Here is a 19463-nt window from a genome sequence, read left to right as displayed (position 1 = left end):
AATAAGTATTTTGCTTATAAAAAAGAAAATACTGGAGAGATATCAAATGCAGACATTTTAACATTAAAAACAAACACATACAACAAAAATCTGGTACAGTACTAAAAATGGCCACCAGCTACAATAACTTTCTCCTGCAAGTAGTTAACTGAAAGGTTTTTTCAATTTTAAACACAGATATGGCATCCACCGAGTGTTGTCCTGTCGCGTCTTCTTTATATTATTGCCAGGAAGATGCAAAACAATGAAAATAATGAAATCATTATTTACCAAAAAAAATAGAGTAAGTCAAAACCACATTGCAAATAAACATTCATTACAAATAAAGAAGCAGGGCGCGTCCGAGGGTGAGTATATACCTAATAAGAATATAATCACCCTCGGACGCGCCCTGCTTCTTTCCGACAGCCTTCCTTCCTAAGAATCAGCCCTTCCGTGGTGTAGAGAGAGGGTTTGTTACACTCCAAGGTGTTCCCCAGGTTGCCTTTCCTGAGCTTCGATCTTCCGGCTCTCGTTTAGTAGTTGTTGGAAACTACGCTGCATTAGGCCTACAAATTGGGTATGGGGTGTAGAGAGATGGTGTGTTACACTCCAAGGTGTTCCCCAGGTTTCCGCTCCATTGCTTCGATCTTCCGGCTCTCGTTTAGTAGTTGTTGGAAACTACGCTGCATTAGGCCTACAAATTGGGTATGGGGTGTAGAGAGATGGTGTGTTACACTCCAAGGTGTTCCCCAGGTTTCCTCTCCATTGCTTCGATCTTCCGGCTCTCGTTTAGTAGTTGTTGGAAACTACGCTGCATTAGGCCTACAAATTGGGTATGGGGTGTAGAGAGATGGTGTGTTACACTCCAAGGTGTTCCCCAGGTTTCCTCTCCATTGCTTCGATCTTCCGGCTCTCGTTTAGTAGTTGTTGGAAACTACGCTGCATTAGGCCTACAAATTGGGTATGGGGTGTAGAGAGATGGTGTGTTCCACTGTAGAGAGATGGTGTGTTCCACTCCAAGGTGTTCCCCAGGTTTCCTCGCCAATGCTTCGATCATCATGCTCTCGTTTAGTAGTTGTTGGAAACTACGCTGCATTAGACCTACAAATTGGGTATGGGGTGTAGAGAGATGGTGTGTTCCACTCCAAGGTGTTCTCCAGGTTGCCTTTCCTGAACTTCTATCTTCAGGCTCTCATTAAATTGTGGTTAAACGGAACAACTGCATTTGGCATACTAGTTGGTTTGGGGCCTACTATCGGTGTCTGCCGCTCCTTGCTGTTCTCCTGGTTTCCTGTCCTGAAATTCCGTTTTCAGGCGCTCGTTAAGTAGTTGTTAATGTTAGACTGCATTTGGCCTACTAGTTGGGTTGGGGCCTACTATCGGTGTCTGCCACTCCTTGCTGTTCTCCTCCACTGAACAAAGCTGTGCCGCCTGTTTACTACTGTTGCCAATTTTGAACTGCATTTCGACTACTTACTGATTTGGGCCTACTCTCTGTGTCAGCCTCTCATTCCAGTTGTCCTCCACTGCAATGCCCCCTGATTAGTCCTGTGTTACCAATTTTGAACTGCATTTAGCCCACTTTATTCTTTGGGCCTATATCTGTGTTTCCTCCTCATCCTGCCCATTGCCCAGCCAGTGATAGATGAGTCTGCTGGTACATTGACCCATAACGCAACATTTCCCGTGCACGCTACACTGCAAGATTGTGACCCTGCTGAAAGTCAGGTCCCCCTTCCCGCATACCATACCACCTTACACGGGGACAAACAGGAAGGTGCAGATGAAAGTGCAGGTTCCTTCATCAGGTGGGGGGAGGAATACTAGTTGGCGACGTCACTGGCACAGGGCCTCTCATGGTACGCAAAAGTGTTCCTGCCGGTGGGAGGCGCCCCCGCCGTGCAAACACACCGCTGTACTTTGAGGGGCCCTGTGCCAGTGCCAATGCCAACGAGTGGGCCCCCCCTGCTTGCTCAGGTTCACAGCACTTGCAAAGTTGAAATACTTACCTCTCCCTGCTCCACTGCCGTGACGTGGTCCAGATTTCCTGGGCCCACTAATTACTTGAACCAGCCCTACCCACCACAACTTTAGCCAAATGACCCCCAATTTCAAATGCCTTCCAATTATTATAAGGTAAATTACGCTTGACAAGCTTCATTAAGAAGAATGGATGGTTTTGACATTAAAATGGGCACTCTAGGTGTTTTCCTGGCCCCCACTCACTGCCGACTATGCTGCCCCATTGACTTGCATTGGGTTTCGTGTTTCGGTCGATCCCCTGGAACCAATTTAAAATTGCCTACAGCCATGTGTTATTATTTTAGGCCTTCGATGCCTGTCTGCGGTCACTCCTTCCACTAGGCCTCCACTGACCACACCACTGCTGCCCGTGTACCCCTGGAACCAATTTAAAATTGCCTACAGCCATGTGTTATTATTTTAGGCCTTCGATGCCTGTCTGCGGTCACTCCTTCCACTAGGCCTCCACTGACCACACCACTGCTGCCCGTGTACCCCTGTAACCAATTTAAAATTGCCTACAGCCATGTGTTATTATTTTAGGCCTTCGATGCCTGTCTGCGGTCACTCCTTCCACTAGGCCTCCACTGACCACACCACTGCTGCCCGTGTACCCCTGGAACCAATTTAAAATTGCCTACAGCCATGTGTTATTATTTTAGGCCTTCGATGCCTGTCTGCGGTCACTCCTTCCACTAGGCCTCCACTGACCACACCACTGCTGCCCGTGTACCCCTGTAACCAATTTAAAATTGCCTACAGCCATGTGTTATTATTTTAGGCCTTCGATGCCTGTCTGCGGTGACTCCTTCCACTAGGCCTCCACTGACCACACCACTGCTGCCCGTGTACCCCTGGAACCAATTTAAAATTGCCTATAGCCATGTGTTATTATTTTAGGCCTTCGATGCCTGTCTGCAGTCACTCCTTCCACTAGGCCTCCACTGACCACACCACTGCTGCCCGTGTACCCCTGGAACCAATTTAAAATTGCCTACAGCCATGTGTTATTATTTTAGGCCTTCGATCCCTGTCTGCGGTCACTCCTTCCACTAGGCCTCCACTGACCACACCACTGCTGCCCGTGTACCCCTGGAACCAAATTAAAATTGCCTACAGCCATGTGTTATTATTTTAGGCCTTCGATGCCTGTCTGCGGTCACTCCTTCCACTAGGCCTCCACTGACCACACCACTGCTGCCCGTGTACCCCTGTAACCAATTTAAAATTGCCTACAGCCATGTGTTATTATTTTAGGCCTTCGATGCCTGTCTGCGGTGACTCCTTCCACTAGGCCTCCACTGACCACACCACTGCTGCCCGTGTACCCCTGTAACCAATTTAAAATTGCCTACAGCCATGTGTTATTATTTTAGGCCTTCGATGCCTGTCTGCGGTGACTCCTTCCACTAGGCCTCCACTGACCACACCACTGCTGCCCGTGTACCCCTGGAACCAATTTAAAATTGCCTACAGCCATGTGTTATTATTTTAGGCCTTCGATGCCTGTCTGCGGTCACTCCTTCCACTAGGCCTCCACTGACCACACCACTGCTGCCCGTGTACCCCTGTAACCAATTTAAAATTGCCTACAGCCATGTGTTATTATTTTAGGCCTTCGATGCCTGTCTGCGGTGACTCCTTCCACTAGGCCTCCACTGACCACACCACTGCTGCCCGTGTACCCCTGGAACCAATTTAAAATTGCCTACAGCCATGTGTTATTATTTTAGGCCTTCGATGCCTGTCTGCGGTCACTCCTTCCACTAGGCCTCCACTGACCACACCACTGCTGCCCGTGTACCCCTGTAACCAATTTAAAATTGCCTACAGCCATGTGTTATTATTTTAGGCCTTCGATGCCTGTCTGCGGTGACTCCTTCCACTAGGCCTCCACTGACCACACCACTGCTGCCCGTGTACCCCTGGAACCAATTTAAAATTGCCTACAGCCATGTGTTATTATTTTAGGCCTTCGATGCCTGTCTGCGGTCACTCCTTCCACTAGGCCTCCACTGACCACACCACTGCTGCCCGTGTACCCCTGTAACCAATTTAAAATTGCCTACAGCCATGTGTTATTATTTTAGGCCTTCGATGCCTGTCTGCGGTGACTCCTTCCACTAGGCCTCCACTGACCACACCACTGCTGCCCGTGTACCCCTGGAACCAATTTAAAATTGCCTACAGCCATGTGTTATTATTTTAGGCCTTCGATGCCTGTCTGCGGTCACTCCTTCCACTAGGCCTCCACTGACCACACCACTGCTGCCCGTGTACCCCTGGAACCAACATCAGAAAATATAAAAATAAGTATTTTGCTTATAAAAAAGAAAATACTGGAGAGATATCAAATGCAGACATTTTAACATTAAAAACAAACACATACAACAAAAATCTGGTACAGTACTAAAAATGGCCACCAGCTACAATAACTTTCTCCTGCAAGTAGTTAACTGAAAGGTTTTTTCAATTTTAAACACAGATATGGCATCCACCGAGTGTTGTCCTGTCGCGTCTTCTTTATATTATTGCCAAGAAGATGCAAAACAATGAAAATAATAAAATCATTATTTACCAAAAAAATAGAGTAAGTCAAAACCACATTGCAAATAAACATTCATTACAAATAAAGAAGCAGGGCGCGTCCGAGGGTGAGTATATACCTAATAAGAATATAATCACCCTCGGACGCGCCCTGCTTCTTTCCGACAGCCTTCCTTCCTAAGAATCAGCCCTTCCGTGGTGTAGAGAGAGGGTTTGTTACACTCCAAGGTGTTCCCCAGGTTGCCTTTCCTGAGCTTCGATCTTCCGGCTCTCGTTTAGTAGTTGTTGGAAACTACGCTGCATTAGGCCTACAAATTGGGTATGGGGTGTAGAGAGATGGTGTGTTACACTCCAAGGTGTTCCCCAGGTTTCCGCTCCATTGCTTCGATCTTCCGGCTCTCGTTTAGTAGTTGTTGGAAACTACGCTGCATTAGGCCTACAAATTGGGTATGGGGTGTAGAGAGATGGTGTGTTACACTCCAAGGTGTTCCCCAGGTTTCCTCTCCATTGCTTCGATCTTCCGGCTCTCGTTTAGTAGTTGTTGGAAACTACGCTGCATTAGGCCTACAAATTGGGTATGGGGTGTAGAGAGATGGTGTGTTACACTCCAAGGTGTTCCCCAGGTTTCCTCTCCATTGCTTCGATCTTCCGGCTCTCGTTTAGTAGTTGTTGGAAACTACGCTGCATTAGGCCTACAAATTGGGTATGGGGTGTAGAGAGATGGTGTGTTCCACTGTAGAGAGATGGTGTGTTCCACTCCAAGGTGTTCCCCAGGTTTCCTCGCCAATGCTTCGATCATCATGCTCTCGTTTAGTAGTTGTTGGAAACTACGCTGCATTAGACCTACAAATTGGGTATGGGGTGTAGAGAGATGGTGTGTTCCACTCCAAGGTGTTCTCCAGGTTGCCTTTCCTGAACTTCTATCTTCAGGCTCTCATTAAATTGTGGTTAAACGGAACAACTGCATTTGGCGTACTAGTTGGTTTGGGGCCTACTATCGGTGTCTGCCGCTCCTTGCTGTTCTCCTGGTTTCCTGTCCTGAAATTCCGTTTTCAGGCGCTCGTTAAGTAGTTGTTAATGTTAGACTGCATTTGGCCTACTAGTTGGGTTGGGGCCTACTATCGGTGTCTGCCACTCCTTGCTGTTCTCCTCCACTGAACAAAGCTGTGCCGCCTGTTTACTACTGTTGCCAATTTTGAACTGCATTTCGACTACTTACTGATTTGGGCCTACTCTCTGTGTCAGCCTCTCATTCCAGTTGTCCTCCACTGCAATGCCCCCTGATTAGTCCTGTGTTACCAATTTTGAACTGCATTTAGCCCACTTTATTCTTTGGGCCTATATCTGTGTTTCCTCCTCATCCTGCCCATTGCCCAGCCAGTGATAGATGAGTCTGCTGGTACATTGACCCATAACGCAACATTTCCCGTGCACGCTACACTGCAAGATTGTGACCCTGCTGAAAGTCAGGTCCCCCTTCCCGCATACCATACCACCTTACACGGGGACAAACAGGAAGGTGCAGATGAAAGTGCAGGTTCCTTCATCAGGTGGGGGGAGGAATACTAGTTGGCGACGTCACTGGCACAGGGCCTCTCATGGTACGCAAAAGTGTTGCTGCCGGTGGGAGGCGCCCCCGCCGTGCAAACACACCGCTGTACTTTGAGGGGCCCTGTGCCAGTGCCAATGCCAACGAGTGGGCCCCCCCTGCTTGCTCAGGTTCACAGCACTTGCAAAGTTGAAATACTTACCTCTCCCTGCTCCACTGCCGTGACGTGGTCCAGATTTCCTGGGCCCACTAATTACTTGAACCAGCCCTACCCACCACAACTTTAGCCAAATGACCCCCAATTTCAAATGCCTTCCAATTATTATAAGGTAAATTACGCTTGACAAGCTTCATTAAGAAGAATGGATGGTTTTGACATTAAAATGGGCACTCTAGGTGTTTTCCTGGCCCCCACTCACTGCCGACTATGCTGCCCCATTGACTTGCATTGGGTTTCGTGTTTCGGTCGATCCCCTGGAACCAATTTAAAATTGCCTACAGCCATGTGTTATTATTTTAGGCCTTCGATGCCTGTCTGCGGTCACTCCTTCCACTAGGCCTCCACTGACCACACCACTGCTGCCCGTGTACCCCTGGAACCAATTTAAAATTGCCTACAGCCATGTGTTATTATTTTAGGCCTTCGATGCCTGTCTGCGGTCACTCCTTCCACTAGGCCTCCACTGACCACACCACTGCTGCCCGTGTACCCCTGTAACCAATTTAAAATTGCCTACAGCCATGTGTTATTATTTTAGGCCTTCGATGCCTGTCTGCGGTCACTCCTTCCACTAGGCCTCCACTGACCACACCACTGCTGCCCGTGTACCCCTGGAACCAATTTAAAATTGCCTACAGCCATGTGTTATTATTTTAGGCCTTCGATGCCTGTCTGCGGTCACTCCTTCCACTAGGCCTCCACTGACCACACCACTGCTGCCCGTGTACCCCTGGAACCAATTTAAAATTGCCTACAGCCATGTGTTATTATTTTAGGCCTTCGATGCCTGTCTGCGGTGACTCCTTCCACTAGGCCTCCACTGACCACACCACTGCTGCCCGTGTACCCCTGGAACCAATTTAAAATTGCCTACAGCCATGTGTTATTATTTTAGGCCTTCGATGCCTGTCTGCGGTCACTCCTTCCACTAGGCCTCCACTGACCACACCACTGCTGCCCGTGTACCCCTGTAACCAATTTAAAATTGCCTACAGCCATGTGTTATTATTTTAGACCTTCGATGCCTGTCTGCGGTGACTCCTTCCACTAGGCCTCCACTGACCACACCACTGCTGCCCGTGTACCCCTGTAACCAATTTAAAATTGCCTACAGCCATGTGTTATTATTTTAGGCCTTCGATGCCTGTCTGCGGTCACTCCTTCCACTAGGCCTCCACTGACCACACCACTGCTGCCCGTGTACCCCTGTAACCAATTTAAAATTGCCTACAGCCATGTGTTATTATTTTAGGCCTTCGATGCCTGTCTGCGGTGACTCCTTCCACTAGGCCTCCACTGACCACACCACTGCTGTCCGTGTACCCCTGTAACCAATTTAAAATTGCCTACAGCCATGTGTTATTATTTTAGGCCTTCGATGCCTGTCTGCGGTCACTCCTTCCACTAGGCCTCCACTGACCACACCACTGCTGCCCGTGTACCCCTGGAACCAATTTAAAATTGCCTACAGCCATGTGTTATTATTTTAGGCCTTCGATGCCTGTCTGCGGTGACTCCTTCCACTAGGCCTCCACTGACCACACCACTGCTGCCCGTGTACCCCTGGAACCAATTTAAAATTGCCTACAGCCATGTGTTATTATTTTAGGCCTTCGATGCCTGTCTGCGGTCACTCCTTCCACTAGGCCTCCACTGACCACACCACTGCTGCCCGTGTACCCCTGTAACCAATTTAAAATTGCCTACAGCCATGTGTTATTATTTTAGGCCTTCGATGCCTGTCTGCGGTGACTCCTTCCACTAGGCCTCCACTGACCACACCACTGCTGCCCGTGTACCCCTGGAACCAATTTAAAATTGCCTACAGCCATGTGTTATTATTTTAGGCCTTCGATGCCTGTCTGCGGTCACTCCTTCCACTAGGCCTCCACTGACCACACCACTGCTGCCCGTGTACCCCTGGAACCAACATCAGAAAATATAAAAATAAGTATTTTGCTTATAAAAAAGAAAATACTGGAGAGATATCAAATGCAGACATTTTAACATTAAAAACAAACACATACAACAAAAATCTGGTACAGTACTAAAAATGGCCACCAGCTACAATAACTTTCTCCTGCAAGTAGTTAACTGAAAGGTTTTTTCAATTTTAAACACAGATATGGCATCCACCGAGTGTTGTCCTGTCGCGTCTTCTTTATATTATTGCCAAGAAGATGCAAAACAATGAAAATAATAAAATCATTATTTACCAAAAAAATAGAGTAAGTCAAAACCACATTGCAAATAAACATTCATTACAAATAAAGAAGCAGGGCGCGTCCGAGGGTGAGTATATACCTAATAAGAATATAATCACCCTCGGACGCGCCCTGCTTCTTTCCGACAGCCTTCCTTCCTAAGAATCAGCCCTTCCGTGGTGTAGAGAGAGGGTTTGTTACACTCCAAGGTGTTCCCCAGGTTGCCTTTCCTGAGCTTCGATCTTCCGGCTCTCGTTTAGTAGTTGTTGGAAACTACGCTGCATTAGGCCTACAAATTGGGTATGGGGTGTAGAGAGATGGTGTGTTACACTCCAAGGTGTTCCCCAGGTTTCCTCTCCATTGCTTCGATCTTCCGGCTCTCGTTTAGTAGTTGTTGGAAACTACGCTGCATTAGGCCTACAAATTGGGTATGGGGTGTAGAGAGATGGTGTGTTACACTCCAAGGTGTTCCCCAGGTTTCCTCTCCATTGCTTCGATCTTCCGGCTCTCGTTTAGTAGTTGTTGGAAACTACGCTGCATTAGGCCTACAAATTGGGTATGGGGTGTAGAGAGATGGTGTGTTCCACTGTAGAGAGATGGTGTGTTCCACTCCAAGGTGTTCCCCAGGTTTCCTCGCCAATGCTTCGATCATCATGCTCTCGTTTAGTAGTTGTTGGAAACTACGCTGCATTAGACCTACAAATTGGGTATGGGGTGTAGAGAGATGGTGTGTTCCACTCCAAGGTGTTCTCCAGGTTGCCTTTCCTGAACTTCTATCTTCAGGCTCTCATTAAATTGTGGTTAAACGGAACAACTGCATTTGGCGTACTAGTTGGTTTGGGGCCTACTATCGGTGTCTGCCGCTCCTTGCTGTTCTCCTGGTTTCCTGTCCTGAAATTCCGTTTTCAGGCGCTCGTTAAGTAGTTGTTAATGTTAGACTGCATTTGGCCTACTAGTTGGGTTGGGGCCTACTATCGGTGTCTGCCACTCCTTGCTGTTCTCCTCCACTGAACAAAGCTGTGCCGCCTGTTTACTACTGTTGCCAATTTTGAACTGCATTTCGACTACTTACTGATTTGGGCCTACTCTCTGTGTCAGCCTCTCATTCCAGTTGTCCTCCACTGCAATGCCCCCTGATTAGTCCTGTGTTACCAATTTTGAACTGCATTTAGCCCACTTTATTCTTTGGGCCTATATCTGTGTTTCCTCCTCATCCTGCCCATTGCCCAGCCAGTGATAGATGAGTCTGCTGGTACATTGACCCATAACGCAACATTTCCCGTGCACGCTACACTGCAAGATTGTGACCCTGCTGAAAGTCAGGTCCCCCTTCCCGCATACCATACCACCTTACACGGGGACAAACAGGAAGGTGCAGATGAAAGTGCAGGTTCCTTCATCAGGTGGGGGGAGGAATACTAGTTGGCGACGTCACTGGCACAGGGCCTCTCATGGTACGCAAAAGTGTTGCTGCCGGTGGGAGGCGCCCCCGCCGTGCAAACACACCGCTGTACTTTGAGGGGCCGTGTGCCAGTGCCAATGCCAACGAGTGGGCCCCCCCTGCTTGCTCAGGTTCACAGCACTTGCAAAGTTGAAATACTTACCTCTCCCTGCTCCACTGCCGTGACGTGGTCCAGATTTCCTGGGCCCACTAATTACTTGAACCAGCCCTACCCACCACAACTTTAGCCAAATGACCCCCAATTTCAAATGCCTTCCAATTATTATAAGGTAAATTACGCTTGACAAGCTTCATTAAGAAGAATGGATGGTTTTGACATTAAAATGGGCACTCTAGGTGTTTTCCTGGCCCCCACTCACTGCCGACTATGCTGCCCCATTGACTTGCATTGGGTTTCGTGTTTCGGTCGATCCCGACTTTACGTCATAATCGGCCGATTTCACTCGACCCGACTTTTGAGATAGTCGGGTTTCGCGAAACCCGGCTCGACTCTAAAAAGGTCAAGGTCGCTCAACTCTAATCCCAACTTCTTCTAAAAAGTCAAAGACCTTATCTTTCTTCCTGTAGACAAAGTCCTCTACTTCCTGTCCAAACACAAAGTCCCCAACACTTTCTGCAGAGCAACAAAGACCCGTTCCAACTCCTGTAAAGAAAGACTCACCTTAACTTCCTGTAGAGAGACATAGAGGCATACACCCACCCCCACTTCCTGTAGAGAGACATAGAGGCATAGAGAAATAGATTCCCACTTCCTCTACGGAAACAAAGAACTGGACCTACTTTCTGTAAAGAGACAACCATTTCCAATTCTTGTAGAGACACAAAGACTCACTCCCACTTTTTGAAAAGAGATATATATCCACTTCCTGTAGAGAGAAATTGACGAGCCCCCACTTCCTGTAGAGAGATAAAGACCTTCCTCCATGTCCTCTAGAGAGACAAAGATCCATCCACTTCCTCTAGAGACATAGGCCCACTCCCTCTTACATTAGAGTGACATAGATCTTTTTGCACTTCCAATAGAGAGCTTTCCACACTTTCTGTAGAGAGGCAAAGACCGGTCCTCACTTACAGTAGAGAGACAAAGTCCTTCCCCCACTTTCTGTAAAGAGATAAAGATCCGCCCCATCACCACTTTCTCTAGGGTGACAAAGACCCGCCACCACTTTTGCTAGAGCAATAAAGGCAAGCCCATTTCCTGTAGAGAGACATAGACCCATGACCTCTTCCTTTAGAGAGACATAGAACTGTCTATGGAGAGACAAACACCTGACCTCACTTCCTGTAGCAGGGCCACCATCAGGGTATTACTGCCCTTACTGGCAGGGGCAGGATTCGGTTGCTCGCTCAGTAACAAAACTTACGTCCAAGGACGCACGTTCAGTTAAAATCTATTGCCATGCAGGGCCCTCTTCCTGTACTGCAATAGTAGCTGCGAGACAGTCAAAAGGATGAGGAAGAGGATGCCGCTGGAAGGCTGGCCAGTTCAGGAGAAATTTTATTTTTTGTGCTGAAATCCGCAATATGGGGAGACATGTGGGGGCAGGATGGATTGGAGACACATTGGACCAGGAATGAGACACATGGGGGCCAGGATGGGGGACATTATTACAGGAAGGTGCTAGGATGTGGGACATTATTACTCTAGGAGCTAAATATGGGTTACTGTTAGTGCTGTGATATATTTTATTTTTGAGGATACTGTTTTCAGAGGGGAGGGGGTCCTGATACTGTGCAGATCGACACTGTTGCCTTTTTCCTTCATCTGGCATAGAGTTTACATTGTGGAAAAATTGGGGAATGTGCTGTAGATAACTGTGTTATTTGATGCAGAAATGAGTCCTGGCTGGAAGAAGTGATGGCGGTTTGTGCTGGATGAAGAAGAAAAGTGAAGATGAATATCTTCAACTAGTGACTTGACTGATGAGTCAGTGGGTTACCTGTACACTGACACTATACATTATTTGGTATATACAGAGCTCCTGTATATATTGTAACTGGTGATCACTGAATTACCTGTACACTGACTCTATATACAGAGCTCCTGTGTATAATGTCACTGGTGATCCCTGTATTACCTTTACACTATGCACTATATACAAAGCTCCTGTGTATGGTGTCACTGGTGATCCCTGTATTACATGTATTCTATACACTATATACAGAGCTTCTGTGTATAATACCACTGATGATCACTGTATTACCTGTACACTGACACTATATACAGCGCTCCTGTGTATAATGTCACTGGTAAATCACTGTATTTCATGTACACTGACACTATATACAGAGATCCTGTGTATAATGTCACTGGTAATCAATGTATTACCTGTCCACTGACACTATAAACAGAGGTCCTGTGTATAATGTCACTGGTGATCACTGTATTACCTGTACACTGATACTATATACTGAGCTCCTGTGTATAGTGTCACTGGTGATCATTGTTACTTGTACTCTTACATTATATACAGAGCTCCTGTGTATAATGTCATTGGTGATCACTGAATTACCTTTATACTATACATTATATACAAAGCTCCTGTGTATGATGTCACTGGTGATCCCTGTATTACCTTTACATTATATACAAAGCTCATGTGTATGATGTCACTGGTGATTACTGTGTTACCTGTACTCTATACACTATATGCAGAGCTCCTGTGTATAATGTCACTGGTGATCACTGTATTACCTGTACACTAACACTATATACAGAGATCCTGTGTATAATGTCACTGGTAATCACTGTATTACCTGTACACTGACACTATATACTGAGCTCCTGTGTATAGTGTCACTGGTGATCACTGTGTTACTTGTACAATTATATTATATACAGACCTCCTGTGTATAATGTCATTGGTGATCTCTGTATTACCTGTAAACTAATGCTATATACAAGGCCCCTATGTATGATGTGTTTTTTTGTTAATGATCAGTAATGGAGTATTCAGTCACTATGTGGTGGAAATTTGTGGTCTGGTCATGGTGTGTCCGTATTTGTTCCTTATATTTGGTATTATTCATCACTATGTGGTGGTTATATGTGCTCTATTCATGGTGTGATGGTATTTGTCCCTTTCATGTGGTATTTTTTGGTCACTATGTGGTAGTAATATGTGGTCTGGCCATGATCTGACAGTATTTTTCCTTGTATGTAGTATAATTTAGTTGCAATGTTGTGATGATATGTGGTTTGGTCATGACGTGATTGTATTTGTCCCTTGTATGAAGTATTATTTGGTCACTGTGTGATGGTAATATGTTGTCTGGTCATGGTATGGCAGCATTTGTCCCTTGTAGGTGGTATTATTCAGTCACTATGTGGTGGTAATATGTGGTCTGGTCATAATGTGATGGCATTTGTCCCTTGTATGTGGTATTATTGCTCATTTAAAAAAAAAATGCATGTGAAACATTCCCTTAAACAAAAATATACCTAAGTTATATATTTTAACAAATATATAATTGGATAGAGTAGAGTAGGACCTGGCCAGAAGAGTCAACCTTGTTGTGGTCGTGGCAGCTTAAAAAATCTTTTGGCCAAAACAAAAGCTGATGGGCTGGCTATGTATGTGATATGGTGATCAATGGGAATTGTTAATGTGTGATTGGTGAGGATGTGGTGAAGAAGATGAGTTTTTCTAGAGTGGACAGTGGGACTGTGTAAGGTTTGGAGGGGTAGAGCTAGGGTGGTGACAGTATGGGGCCCTGAAAATCGTGATGGCGGCACTGTCTGTAGAGACAAAGTCCTGCCCACAACTTTTGTAGAAAGGCATAGACTCAACCCTCCTTCCTTTAACCCCTTTACCCCCAAGGGTGGTTTGCACGTCAATGACCAGGCCAATTTTTACAATTCTGACCACTGTCCCTTTATGAGGTTATAACTTCGAAACGCTTCAACGGATCCTGGTGATTCTGACATTGTGTTCTCGTGACATATTGTACTTCATGATAGTGGTAAAATTTCTTTGATAGTACCTGCGTTTATTTGTGAAAAAAACGGAAATTTGGCGAAAATTTTGAAAATTTCGCAATTTTCAAACTTTTAATTTTTATGCAATTAAATCACAGAGATATGTCACACAAAATACTTAATAAGTAACATTTCCCACATGTCTCCTTTACATCAGCATAATTTTGGAACCAATTTTTTTTTTTGTTAGGGAGTTATAAGGGTTAAAAGTTGACCAGCAATTTCTCATTTTTACAACACCATTTTTGTTTAGGGACCACGTCTCATTTGAAGTCATTTTGAGGGGTCTATATGATAGAAAATGCCCAAGTGTGACACCATTCTAAAAACTGCACCCCTCAAGGTGCTCAAAAACACATTCAAGAAGTTTTTTAACCCTTCAGGTGTTTAATAGGAATTTTTGGAATGTTTAAATAAAAATGAACATTTAACTTTTTTACACAAAAAATTTAATTCAGCTCCAATTTGTTTTATTTTACCAAGGGTAACAGGAGAAAATGGACCCCAAAAGTTGTTGTCCAATTTGTCCTGAGTACGCTGATACCCCATATGTGGCAGTAAACCACTGTTTGGGCGCATGGGAGAGCTCGGAAGGGAAGGAGCGCCGTTTGACTTTTCAATGCAAAATTGACAGGAATTGAGATGGGACGCCATGTTGCGTTTGGAGAGCCACTGATGTGCCTAAACATTGAAACCCCCCACAAGTGACACCATTTTGGAAAGTAGACCCCCTAAGGAACTTATCTGGATGTGTGGTGAGCACTTTGACCCACCAAGTGCTTCACAGAAGTTTATAATGCAGAACCGTAAAAATAAAAAATCATATTTTTTCACAAAAATTATATTTTTGCCCCCAATTTTTTATTTTTCCAAGGGTAAGAGAAGAAATTGGACCTCAAAAGTTGTTGTCCAATTTGTCCTGAGTACGCTGATACCCCATATGTGGCAGTAAACCACTGTTTGGGCGGATGGGAGAGCTCGGAAGGGAAGGAGCGCCGTTTGACTTTTCAATGCAAAATTGACAGAAATTGAGATGGGACGCCATGTTGCGTTTGGAGAGCCACTGATGTGCCTAAACATTGAAACCCCCCACAAGTGACACCATTTTGGAAAGTAGACCCCCTAAGGAACTTATCTAGAGGTGTGGTGAGCACTTTGACCCACCAAGTGCTTCACAGAAGTTTATAATGCAGAACCGTAAAAATAAAAAATCATATTTTTTCACAAAAATTATATTTTTGCCCCCAATTTTTTATTTTTTCCAAGGGTAAGAGAAGAAATTGGACCTCAAAAGTTGTTGTCCAATTTGTCCTGAGTACGCTGATACCCCATATGTGGCAGTAAACCACTGTTTGGGCGCATGGGAGAGCTCGGAAGGGAAGGAGCGCCGTTTGACTTTTCAATGCAAAATTGACAGGAATTGAGATGGGACGCCATGTTGCGTTTGGAGAGCCACTGATGTGCCTAAACATTGAAACCCCCCACAAGTGACACCATTTTGGAAAATAGACCCCCTAAGGAACTTATCTGGATGTGTGGTGAGCACTTTGACCCACCAAGGGCTTCACAGAAGTTTATAATGCAGAGCCATAAAAATAAAACAAAATTTTTTTCCCACAAAAATTATTTTTTAGCCCCCAGTTTTGTATTTTTCCTGGGGTAACAGGAGAAATTGGACCCCAAAAGTTGTTGTCCAATTTGTCCTGAGTACGCTGATACCCCATATGTGGGGGGGAACCACCGTTTGGGCGCATGGGAGGGCTCGGAAGGGAAGGAGCGCCATTTGGAATGCAGACTTAGATGGAATGGTCTGCAGGCGTCACATTGCGTTTGCAGAGCCCCTAATGTACCTAAACAGTAGAAACCCCCCACAAGTGACACCATTTTGGAAAGTAGACCCCCTAAGGAACTCATCTTGATGTGTTGTGAGAGCTTTGAACCCCCAAGTATTTCACTACAGTTTATAACGCAGAGCCGTGCAAATAAAAAATATTTTTTTTTCCACAAAAATTATATTTTAGCCCCCAGTTTTGTATTTTTCCAAGGTTAGCAGGAGAAATTGGACCCTAAATGTTGTTGTCCAATTTGTCCTGAGTACGCTGATACCCGATATGTGGGGGGGAACCACCGTTTGGGTGCATGGGAGGGCTCGGAAGGGAAGGAGCATCATTTGGAATGCAGACTTAGATGGATTGGTCTGCAGGCGTCACATTGCGTTTGCAGAGCCCCTAATGTACGTAAACAGTAGAAACCCCCCACAAGTGACCCCATATTGGAAACTAGACCCCTCAATGAACTTATCTAGATGTGTTGTGAGAACTTTGAACCCCCAAGTGTTTCACTACAGTTTATAACGCAGAGCCGTGAAAATAAAAAATCTTTTTGTTTTCCCACAAAAATTATTTTTTAGCCCCCAGTTTTGTATTTTCCCAAGGGTAACAGGAGAAATTGGTCCACAAAAGTTGTTGTCCAATTTGTCCTGAGTACGCTGATACCCCATATGTGAGGGTAAACCCCTGTTTGGGCACACAGGAGAGCTCGGAAGGGAAGGAGCACTGTTTTACTTTTTCAACGCAGAATTGGCTGGAATTGAGATCGGACGCCATGTCGTGTTTGGAGAGCCCCTGATGTGCCGAAACAGTGGAAACCCCCCAATTATAACTGAAACCCTAATCTAAACACACCCCTAACCCTAATTCCAACGGTAACCCTAACCACACCTCTAACCCTGACACACCCCTAACCCTAATCCCAACCCTATTCCCAACTGTAAATGTAATCTAAACCCTAACCCTAACTTTAGCCCCAACCCTAACCCTAACCCTAGCCCTAACCCTAGCCCTAACCCTAGCCCTAACCCTAACCCTAGCCCTAACCCTAGCCCTAACCCTAGCCCTAACCCTAGCCCTAGCCCTAACCCTAGCCCTAACCCTAGCCCTAACCCTAGCCCTAACCCTAACCCTAACCCTAGCCCTAACCCTAACCCTAACCCTAGCCCTAACCCTAGCCCTAACCCTAGCCCTAGCCCTAACCCTAGCCCTAACCCTAGCCCTAGCCCTAACCCTAGCCCTAACCCTAACCCTAGCCCTAACCCTAGCCCTAGCCCTAGCCCTAGCCCTAGCCCTAACCCTAACCCTAGCCCTAACCCTAGCCCCAGCCCTAACCCTAGCCCTAATGGGAAAATGGAAATAAATACATTTTTTTTATTTTTCCCTAACTAAGGGGGTGATGAAGGGGGGTTTGATTTACTTTTATAGTGAGTTTTTTAGCGGATTTTTATGATTGGCAGCCGTCACACACTGAAAGACCCTTTTTATTGCAAAAAATATTTTTTGCAATACCACATTTTGAGAGCTATAATTTTTCCATATTTTAGTCCACAGAGTCATGTGAGGTCTTGTTTTTTGCGGGACGAGTTGACGTTTTTATTGAAAACATTTTCGGGCACGTGACATTTTTTGATCGCTTTTTATTCCGATTTTTGTGAGGAAGAATGACCAAAAATCAGCTATTCATGAATTTCTATTGGGGGAGGCGTTTATACCGTTCCGTGTTTGGTAAAATTGATAAATCAGTTTTATTCTTCGGGTCAGTACAATTACAGCGATACCTCATTTATATCATTTTTTTATGGTTTGGCGCTTTTATACGATAAAAACTATTTTACAGAAAAAATAATTATTTTTGCATCGCTTTATTCTCAGGACTATAACTTTTTTATTTTTTTGCTGATGATGCTGTATGGCGGCTCGTTTTTTGCGGGACAATATGACGCTTTCAGCGGTATCATGGATATTTATATCTGCCCTTTTGATCGCGTGTTATTCCACTTTTTGTTCGGCAGTATGATAATAAAGCGTTGTTTTTTGCCTCGTTTTTTTTTTTTTTTTTCTTACGGTGTTTACTGAAGGGGTTAACTAGTGGAACAGTTTTATAGGTCGGGTCGTTACGGACGCGGCAATACTAAATATGTGTACTTTTATTGGGTTTTTTTTTATTTAGATGAAGAAATGTATTTATGGGAATAATATATATATATTTTTTCTCATTATTTTGGAATATTTTTTTTTATTTTTTTTACACATTTGGAAAATTTTATTTTTACTTTTTTACTTTGTCCCAGGGGGGGACATCACAGATCAGTGATCTGACAGTTTGCACAGCACTCTGTCAGATCACTGATCTGACATGCAGCGCTGCAGCCTTCACAGTGCCTGCTCTGAGCAGGCTCTGTGAAGCCACCTCCCTCCCTGCAGGACCCGGATCCGCGGCCATCTTGGATCCGGGGCTGGAGGGAGCAGGGAGGGAGGTGAGACCCTCGCAGCAACGCTTCCCTGCACCGCCGGCACATCGCGATCATCTTTGATCGCGGTGTGCCAGGGGTTAATGTGCCGGGGGCGGTCCGTGACCGCTCCTGGCACATAGTGCCGGATGTCAGCTGCGATAAGCAGCTGACACCCGGCCGCAATCGGCCGCGCTCCCCCCGTGAGCGCGGCTGATCGGCTATGACGTACTATCCCATCCAGGGTCAGATAAGCCCAGGGCACCTCGACGGGATAGTACGTCTAAGGTCACAGAGGGGTTAAAGAGACATAGACATGTCCACATTTCTTGTAGAAACACAAAGACCCGGCCACACTTCCTGCAACTGTTTCGTGGTATAATTTTTTTAATTAACTTTTATTTCTTTTTTTGACAGGAAAGGGAAAACATTTTTTCACTTCTCTTTGCAGTTAGGTATCAGTTGTAGTACACAGCGTATACCCAGTGCTGATAATGATGGCAACGCTCTTCACATGCACCATTCCCAGATTGTATATCTGTTGTCCCACCAGCACCACAAGTGAACTTCTCAGTGCTCAAGGGTATAGGCTCGCAAACGTTTGGGTTCTTTAGGAGTTAACATTGAATCTATTATATCAAGTTGTAGTTTATTATGAATAATAATTAGAGCATAAAACTAAACAGAGCATAAAATGGAGGTTAAATTAGAGAAATGCGATAGATGATGTAAGGAAGGCCGTTACCGCGGACCCACCTGGAGCTTCACGCTGGTGATTATGGGGCATTTAAAACAACAGATGTTTCCTTAACCGGCACTTTATACTTTGTGATAAATCAACGGAGAACAAGCGTAATCTCACACAATTGCTTTAGCTCTATGAAGGCAGAAACACCCCACAAAATACCCCGCCAAAACTAAATCTGATAAGATGGGTGCCAACCAACTTGCCCACCATTACAGAATTCCTATGGATAATTTCTGTGGCTATGTTCACATGTTGCATTTTTTCTGCATTTTCTATTGCAAATTTTAAGCGGCATTTCACAGTAGCAGCAAAAGCTATGACATTTCAGAAAGCTCATGCACACACATTGGTTTTTATTCCTCTTTGACCGCTTACAATCTGGCTTCCGGTCACACCATTCCACTGAAACTGCCCTCACTAAGGTCACCAATGACCTCTTAACCGCCAAGAGCAAACGACACTACTCTG

The sequence above is a fragment of the Ranitomeya imitator genome, chromosome 6 (assembly GCF_032444005.1).
Source record: "Ranitomeya imitator isolate aRanImi1 chromosome 6, aRanImi1.pri, whole genome shotgun sequence".
NCBI classification, from domain to species: domain Eukaryota; kingdom Metazoa; phylum Chordata; class Amphibia; order Anura; family Dendrobatidae; genus Ranitomeya; species Ranitomeya imitator.
Note: the sequence above shows the minus strand (reverse complement) of the source record.